At 39.8% G+C, this 9829-nt stretch overlaps 1 protein-coding gene and 1 pseudogene across 1 annotated transcript in view; one reads left to right on the forward strand and one right to left on the reverse strand.

The window, feature by feature from the left end:
• The window catches only part of Efcab1 (EF-hand calcium binding domain 1), a 53115-nt gene extending 43592 nt beyond the window's left edge, over positions 1 to 9523 (forward strand). The window contains exons 7-8 of the transcript XR_002379966.2: positions 7421 to 7544; positions 9461 to 9523. The gene's annotated coding sequence lies outside the window, so the exon portion shown is untranslated. The remainder of the gene's footprint in view (positions 1 to 7420; positions 7545 to 9460) is intronic.
• LOC110311517 lies at positions 8682 to 9569 on the reverse strand (annotated as a pseudogene).
• Between the last annotated feature and the right edge of the window lie 260 nt (positions 9570 to 9829).

Raw genomic sequence — 9829 nt, forward strand, 5'->3', positions numbered from 1 at the left:
GTAGTTCTATACCATAGCTTTCTCTTTAAAAAAAAAACCCTTTTTTAAAAAAAAAAAAAAAAAAAAAAAAAAAAAAAAGGACTGGAGCAGGTGGACTATGATACCAAACTTTAAAAAGCCACAAAAGTTAAATAGCATACTATTGCATAGAAATGCACATATAGCTGTAACAGGGAACATAGCAGTGAGTAAAAAATCTATCCATCTATAAACAAGTGGTTTTTGATGGACATACTAGGGACACATGCTAGGGTTTGTTTTTTGTTTTTCAATAAGTAGTGCTGGGTACTTGAGCTGGGGATGTCAGATATCTTTAGACTGTTTCCCTGGGTACAAAGCACTTCAAAGAAGCCATCATGCTTTGTCAGAGCATAAATTTAAGAATGGAGTCCTGCGAGAATTCTGAGTACTTGTGAGAAAACTCCAAGATAACAACAGTCCCGCGACCTCAGTTTCTGCAAAACACAGAATTGTTCTTGAACGTTCTCCAGTGTAGTGCATAGGAAATAATCTACTCCAGCTGCTGTTATTCATATGCCTCTATGGAAAAACATGGTTTTGCCATGTGTGGCTTGTCCTTGTGGTTGTACACGGGACTCAGGTGACTCTTCCTAATCCTCACAATATAAATTGTTTGATGCTCTGAATAAAGTTGGCTACTGCGTGCAACTTTAGTCTGCTCACTTACTTTCTTTGTTCTCCCTGGTTCACACCCACTGGAGCTTTATTAGTACTTTATCTCTAAATTACAAAATTTTGTGAAATTCTCTGTGTGTGACTTACACTTTGAACTTTAAAAGATACATAGACATAGGATAGATACAGCATATATAGTAGTGTTTGGTACTATCAGTAATCTCTGTTAAAGAAATATTATCCTAGAATTTTATATTTTTCAAACTTTAAAATGCACATAGGAACAACTATGTATGGTAAACGTTTTCGGATGACAGAGAACAAATAATCCAGCATAGTTAGTGTCCAGCTTCTTTACAGAGACTCCAACTGAGCCTTTAGCCCAGTAGGGATGGGAAGAGAAAAAGATCCCCGAGCAGCTTTAGCACAAACTCTAGGCTAGCATGCCCAAGAAATCACAAAGGCATCCTTAAAAGCAAAGTCACAAAACCTCTGTGAACAGAATCACCAAGACAAAGTGAACCTAAATCTAGATGAAATGAAAGTATTGCCAAATGAGCAAGCTACAGTTGGAACATTGTTCCAAAAACATCTAGACAGCAAAGGAGACAAGAGTAAAATGCTAAGCTCCCACTTCTTGGGAGGCAACCAGCTATGAGAATGGACTAAATTTCTATAATGTTCATTTGAAAAGGGTCTTGACATTATGACAGACTGATATCATGCGAGAATATGTGAAATATGTGAATGAGTTAAGGAAGGATGTGCTGAGCCTCCTCCTAGATGTCCAAAAGCTTGAAAGCACTGGAAAAGAAAAACATCAATTGAAAATGTCTCTTCAGTACTGATTTTGGAGCACCAAGATCTATGCTGATCACCCAGAAAGAAAAAGGCAGACCTTGCCCTCAGTTCCTAGTACAGCCATTTTTTCTTGTAAATTGGGGTTTTCTGGAACACAGCGATGCCTATTACCTTTCATGTGTCCATGGCTGCTTTTTCACTGGAACCATGAGTTTGAATAGCTATGGTGAAAGTGGTATGTCTACAAACCCTAAATATTTACTTTGGCCTGTTGGATAAAATACCACTGATTTTTGCCTTGAAAAATCAATGAAATAGGCAGAATTTTTTCTAGCATTTTCTTTTTTTTTTATATGGTCACATGGAGAAATAGAGTGATTGAGTAACTAACGTGCCCAACTGACATTCACTGAATGACTTCCCTATCTCATTGGAATAAATAAAATAGGTCTCCTGTTCAGAAAGTAGCTGTCAAAGGAAAGAAGTAGATGCTTATAATTAGTGTCACGCTATGGCTGGTACAGGATGTGATCATAAGTCTGAGGATGGTACCCACGCACAGCACACACATGACAGGGGCAAGGGACACCAGAGCAGAAGGGTTAGGCCTTACAAGAAAGATTATGCTCCATAATCACTCTGCTTCATTGGTACAAGTATGATCCAACTATTCCAGAATGGGAGAAAAGACTAAGAATGCCTTGGCAGGCTTCTGCCCCCATGTATAGAGGAGTAAAGCCACAATATACATGGTTTTCTACTTTGGCCATTAATTCTTTTTATAGCCAAACTTCTTGGTTCGGGAGGGAGAATGACAGACTGGCTACTATCTGGCATGCCAGACTCTTCTAAACCTTTCAGGTCCTCCCAGACCTTCTCCCAAGTCCTATTGGGAATATTTGAGCAGGTCTTAAAGTTTCATGGTGCTTCAGAAAAACTAAAGACTGTGATCACCAAAGCTCTCGACACTTGGAAACAGGTAGTAGAGAGGTACTAGGTTGTCCCAACATCAAAGCCAAGCTGTTGAAAATCCTGTGTAAGTCTGCAGCCTAAGGGAGAAGGGAGCACCCTGTAGTAGGATCGGGAGTCATGGAACAGTCAGACATAGCCAGGAAGAGGAAAGCAATAATAGAACATAAGTGGCCACCTTGATTTGACTTCAGTGTAGGGACATACCATCCCATATGCATAACTCTGTCTTCAACTAGGTAGCTTTTCAGAGTAGCTCCCAGGTTCTTTCTGTCTTCCATCTTGTCCTCAGAGCTAAGGCAGGACAGCACAGGAGGGTGCAGAGTGTGTAAAAAAGACTTCAGAGCAGAGTCAAACCTGACACTTGCATGTTTCTGGGCTTCTTTTTCTGACAGCATACTTTCCCCGCCCCCCCAAGCAACAGAGTAATAGTTTATTAAAGAATAACAATTAATTTTATAGAAGAATGTGGAAAACAGCCATGAATATTACCTTCTGAGACACTATATTAAGATAGATGGATTATTATTTAGACTCATTTTATTACCTTACTGTTAGTTCACATAACTGTGGAACTAACTACACTTTATTTATTCTGCTCAGAATGATGAATACTACTTCAGCCTAGTAGTGATGTACATGTTGCCAGATGTTTGCATAAAGAAGTTATGTGGCTCTGTTCCATGAACCACTGGAGCAGTAGCTCACTATGAGAGGACACGAGTCTCTGTAGGACTAACATTGTGTGCAAGCAATCTGGTAGGCTAAGGTCAGAACTTCTCTACTGTGTAATTTGTACACATGTCTTGAGGTGGGAAGGACAAAGTCCTTGGAATTGGAAAAGGATGTGTGGAATCAAGGAAGTAAGGCCACATTTCTTTGTGGTTAGTTTTTTACAGCTTCATGAATCTTTTTTAATTTTTCTACCTATGTTAGAGACATCTAAACCACTGTTAGAATTTTATACAAAAACCTACATTTTCTAACTAATAAATTTCTATGGCACAAAGTGCCGTAGTCACATATAGCATGAAGGTAAAGTCAGATCTCTCAGGCATTGAAAACGACTCATCCCCAGGTCCTGGGCCAGTGCAGCTGTCACAGGCAGACCTCCAAGCACACTGTCTCCTCATTCGTTAGATTGTTTGAGAGAAGTACCAAACATAAATATTTCTACCTCTTTGGTTTTTCTTTAACCCCAATTTATTTTTCTAAGTTACTAAAACTCTCAAAACAACAACAACAAAATAAAGGATGGGGGTAGGAAAACAGAGCCACTTGAAATATTTTCCTGGTACAAAAATGGGCTATCCTTACCAGGAGGGCATCGCCAAACAGCAATCTGCAATTAGAATCACTTGGAGTGGGCAGCATCACAAGTGATATTTGACAAAAATCACTTTATGTGACTTGTAAAATCTATTGTTATTTTACACCCACGTTATATTAGAGTTCAGGAATGTGTTGAGAATGTGCTAGTATGCCAATGGCCAGAAGGTCAAAGGTCAGGCCAAAACAGACAAAGAAACAAAGAAAGATCATTGTTCCCAAAGGGTAAAACAATAATAATAATAATAATAATAATAATAATAATAATAATGTTCAGAGAGATTCAAATAAACACATGAAAACCCACATGCTAATTTTAATGAAGTGATGAGGAATAAAACAAATACATCTCCCCATTCCAGAGATGTAAGGGGAAGCAAAAACACTTCATCCACAAAACACATGACCATCTGAGCCCTGCCAAGGACAGTGAGACCCAGAGCAATTGCTTTATCTAAACTTGGTTTGGTGATCGCTTCTCATAATTGTCCTAGTTCCTGTTCTTGTTTGTTTTCCACTTTGTGACTACCCAGAACCTTCCAACACTAACTTCTTAGAACGTGCTTTATGATCATCACACAGGATAAATAGCATGTGTAATATCTCAGCTCCTGGGCTCACTCCCTTGTTTCTTTGTGGTGTCACTTCTAGCAGTTGTGGTGTGGTGGTTTGAATATGAATGGGACCCTTAGGCCCCTTATGCCATATTGGAATGCTTAGTCATTTGTGAGTGGTATTACTTGACAGGAAATAGAAGGTGTGGACTTGATGGAGGAAATGTGTCACTGGGGATGGCCTTAGAGTTTTCAAAAGCCTAAGCCAGGCCCAGTATCACTCTCTTTTTCTGTTGCCTGTTGATCCAGATATAGAACTCTAAACTTCTTCTCCAGCATCAGGTCTACCTGTATGCTGCCATGCTTCCCAGCATGATGATAATGGACTAAACCCCTGAAACTGTAAGCCAGCCACAATTAAATGTTTTTCTTTATAAAAGTTGCCATGGCCGTGCTGTCTCTTCACAGCAATGGAACTTCACTGAAACAAGTGGCATGGATGCATGCCTGTTAGTTCAAATTGCCAGAGTCTTTGTAAAAAAACAGTTACACATTTCTTGACCACCCCTTCTCTTCCCATATTTCTCTTTCTCTGGGAAGTTTTTACAAGTTTTCCCCATTCCAAGTGTAACATGATCTCACCAAAGTCCAATTACAGGTCACAAAGTACATAGCTTTAAGCAATGTTTTAAGTTATATTTTAAGAAAGTAGAATCTCACTGATTTAATAAATTCAAAAGTTTTCTGGCAAGGATAGATACAGTAAGCATCAAGATTATCTCCTAAATAATTGTTCTCAGTGTATGCAATTGACAGTGCTTCCAGGAATAATGATAGTTCAACAAAACAAAACAAAACAAAAAGAAAAAAAGAAAGAAAAAAGAAAAAAGAAAAAAAACCCCTCTACTAACATGGAAACAGGAACAGAATAAGAAGTTTTAAAAATCATTCAATACAGAATAAAGCTTAATTTTAGATCTGAAACAAAAGCTTCAGTTTCTATTGACCCAAATGATAAGAGAATATGTATGAAAAAGTGTCCTTGATACAGTAGTGCTAGGAAAGAGTGTCCAGGTCTGTGCTGCATCTTATGTTTAAGTTCTTTACCTCATTTAGGTCTTTGTTTATGTTTATATATTTAAAAACGAGGTGTATTTTTTTTCTGAAAACTTTCCATGCTATGATTTATCTCTTTCTCTAGGGTCATTTACTTACATTTTGAAAAGATTCATTGTAAAATCTGATTGTGGGCTTTGAATGTTAGGGAGGCATGAGATAGAGGAAACACAAATGGTCCATGGCTGTCTTAGTCAATGGAGGAAACACAAAATGGTCCATGGCTGTCTTAGTCGACGATCTATTGCTGTTAAGAGACCATGACCATGGCAACTCTTATAAAAGAAAGCATTGAAGTGGGGTTTGCTTATAGTTTTAGAGATTTAGTCCATTATTGTCATAGTGTGAACCATGGCCAGACATGGTGATAGTTCTACATCTAGATACACAATCACCAAGAAGGGAGAAAGACATTGAAGCTGATGTGGCTTTTTAAAATTCAAAGCACACATCCAAATGACACACTTCCTCCAACAAGGTGACACCTCCTAATCTCTCCCAAGTAGCGCCACTCCCTGATTAGCAAACATTCAAATAAATGAGCCTGGGAGCTCATTCTCATTCAGACCATCACATTGCCCAAATCTCTACATTAATTTTCAATTTAGATCACTAATTGACACAGAGAACCAGTTGTATTTATTAAGACCTCAACAAGGAAGATAATTTTATGAAATAATTAAACCTAAATTCAAATTTATTTGTACCTATGAATCACCTTCCAGAATCACTCTGGGTGTTCCTTTTCCAGTTGTGCTGTTTATGTCAATGGTTCAATTCCATCAGAATAAATTCTAAAACAGCTGTATAGCCCCAGTTGACATTAGGCCAAATATTTATAACAGGTATCACCAAGGACTTGAATTTAATCACATATATGATGCCAAAGTTCCATTTGTATTCCTAGAATAACTGGGCACAATTAAAGAAATGTCTTTGCTTCAAACCTAAGAAGACTGTGCAGAATTGAAGATATAACTCCGTTTCTAGCTACACTGGGCTTCATGGAAGTCATGTTACTTTCTAGAACTTTGCTGAACCAGTAGGTTATGGAGACATGATCCCTAGCACTGTGTCCATCAATTGAGAAATTTGTTTTTCTCAATAGTTCTCAATTATTTTAAATTATATCCCATTCAGATACTCAAAATTTTAATTTACTTTATTCTTCCTTCTAAGTGTCAACGTACTATTGCCAGTCCTGAGATCAAGTTAGTAGAACCAGCTTCCTAGAAATGCTAGATTTGCCTGCACGATCTGATGCCTCCAATGAGGGATGATTGACCACTCAAACCTGAGAAGAGCAACTTGCTCTCAGAGCTCACAATTGCTCCAGGTTATGTCCTAGACAATGGCAACATGCCTGGGTCTAAGAGAAGTTAAAGAGCTTGTGAAAGGGAAAAGACCCAGCATTAAAGGAAAGGCCCACAGGAGGCCATTCCTTAGTTGAAATGTAATAAGCTAACTAGTTTAGTAGAAAAGATGTCTGGAAAGAGTTACACAAACAGAAAGAAGCAAACCTTCATGCAATAATGTCACTGTCTTGCCAGGAAAACAGCTTCCTATTCCTCATGCAATACACAAAAGTGCTAGCATGGCCTTCCTTCCCTCAGTATAACTTTCCCAGGTCTTTGACTGTCTCACTCCCTTCATGATTTTTCCTTTCAAAGGACCAGGAAGACTTCTTTTCATAGGAGATATTTGACTCTAAAATTATATTTCTTATACTCATAATGTTTTGATTTGATACAATTTAAGCCTAACTTAGCCCTTTTCTTCTAAAACTCCATTAGTTTATAAAAGACTTAGCAGTAAACATAGACAGACATGCCTGCAAGTTCTTCCCCATAAAAATATGGATTGTTTTCCTCTGTATACAGGGATTTGGAGAATTTTTTGAAGAATTTCAGATTTTTATGAACATATTTTTATGAACAGATTTTTTTTTTTGGGATTTCACTGGGATCTGGGCTCACATGAACTCTTTTGAAATTATTGAAATATTCACATTCTAGCTAAAATAGAAAGGAACCAAGTCACAACTATGGAGACAAGTGCCTGGAAGAAGGAAACAAATTTGAACTTCTTAAGAAATAATCACGTAATTACCATGAAGAGCCAAGAACTGAAAATAAGCATGTAAGTAGGCCCTAAATAACCTGCTTGTTTCAAATACTATCTAGGGCATGCATAATCTATAGAAGAAAGGACACTGTGTCTTCTGCACACCCAGCAACCACCTGGAAGAACTGGTAGTTTTATATCAAAACAGCACCAGGTGCCTTGGCCCCAGAGATCTTTTCATGGCTAGGTACAGCTTTCTGTTCTTGTGGCAGTTGTAGACAAGCAGGTGCATGCTGGCAAAGACCCTGTGTTTTTCAAGGTAGGCCTTCTAATTTGAGAGTTAATGATGACAGCAATTATACCCAGCCTTTCTACAATCAAGGTCTACTGACCATAGGGCCACATAAATTAAGCCTTAGACCTGTACATTGGGATAATATTTCATTCTCTTTGTCAGTTTCAAAAATTTAAGAAATTTATTCCCAGATGCTCTAAAGCATAGACAAACATATACTTGAAGTGAGTTTAGCCTAATGCTGCTTGTGTTTTAATGTTAATTTTGGAACTCCAAACTGCTTACACTAGTGTCTGCACATAACACACTGGAGAGACCCTTCCCTCAGTTGATTCCAGTTGGTAAATAAAGATGCCAGCAGGGATGGCTGGGCAGGGCAGACAGAGGCAGGACTTTTAGGATTCCCAGGGCTTGGGAAGATAGTGGAGAGAGGAGGCAGATTTGCCATGACTCGGAGGCAGAGGGATCACATTTAGGAGCTACAGAAGAAAACCTAGCAAAATGTAGGTAGAAGGGGAAAGTAGCTCTATGGGGGGAGCTTCCTAGAAGGGCAACAAAGATTAAACATGCTAGCCTCAGGGAGGATTAGAAGTGTCCAGCCATTGAGTTAGCTAAGACATATCAAAATCAACTAGTGTGTGTGTGTGTGTGTGTGTGTGTGTGTGTGTGTGTGTGTGTGTGTATGTGTGTGTGTGTGTCTTCCATTCACAAATCCAGAGGGCTCTGGCAGGTGGCTGGAAGCACAATCAACTGGGAGCATAGACCACCTTAACTAATTTACCACTACACATACTAACATAACCAAAAGTATGTCTCTTACAAAAAGAGGATTCTGGACTTTTTTTTTTTAAGCTTTCAGGAACTTTAACTTTAAACTTCTACCTTTTCCCCTTTTGCTCAGGTGTCTGCACAGCAGCTCAGGACCACTCAGTGGTGGCTCCAACCCACTCAGTGGCCTGTGCTGTGGGAACTGCTGACCAATTCTCAGTGGCTGGCTGTGCACTCCTCTCTTCTGTGGGGAACTGCTGGATGGGCACAGAGGGTACCTGCACAGCCTCAGATCAGTCAGCCACCTCAGGCTGAGCAGCAGTGAACTGAGGAGCTAGCTGGTGGAGTCCATTTACCCTGGAATTCCTCCTTGGTCACAGCCTCTCAGCAGCAGCCTGCTCCTCCTTCTCAATCCCCTCTGGGTCTCTGTAGAAGTAAAGATCAGGCATGACCTCCCATGGGTGCTCACGGGAGATAGTACCTCGCATGCAGAGTACTTCCCTGGCCAGCATCCACCACATCAGACCCACTGAGTGAGCTCCCTTGTTGTTGCATGAGATGGCACTGTCCACATAGTGCAGGGGAGAATCTGTGTTACACAGAACAATGGTGGGCAGATTGACATAAGAGGCCTCTGTGAGTGGCTGGTGGTCAGCCCTGGAATCGGTCACCACTAGAAGCCGTGGCTCCCTGAAGGCTGCTTGAATCTGGTTAGTGAAGGCCCTAGGTGTGAAGCTGCCAGCAATTGGAGTGGCTCCTGTGGCAGCAACAAACTTTTCAGCACAGCTCGCTGGCCAGTGTTCCTGGAGATGATGCTGCTGACGTCAGCAGGGTTCTCAATGCAACAATAACTCAGGCTGCGAGCAGCAGCTTCTCCCAGGTCCTCTTCAGGTTTATGATGTAGATACCATCATTTTTCCTTTTGTAGATGTACTGCTCCATCTGCAAGTCAAGGTGGTGACACCTAAGTGGGTTCGTGCAGCAAGGAATTTGAGGACATCCTCCTTCTTCATCTGCAGGACATCAAGAACTCCGGATATTGTGTAAGTTTCCCTTTAAGTTATGATGGGAATCAAGAACAATGCCGAATGGATCCATCCCCGGGTAGCTTGGAAAGCAATTCTGGACTTTCTTAGTATTAAGAATATCTTAAGTTATATTCGTCAATAAATTATAGGGTACAACATGTCATAAAATGGTAATTATGTAAGTTTTGTTTAACTCTGTAATTCAGAGAATTTTTTCTTTTGCTTTCATCTCCATCCTTTCTTTTCCATCCAGCCTCTCATCTTGAGAT

This window comes from Mus caroli, chromosome 16 (assembly GCF_900094665.2).
Source record: "Mus caroli chromosome 16, CAROLI_EIJ_v1.1, whole genome shotgun sequence".
Taxonomy (NCBI): Eukaryota; Metazoa; Chordata; class Mammalia; order Rodentia; family Muridae; genus Mus; species Mus caroli.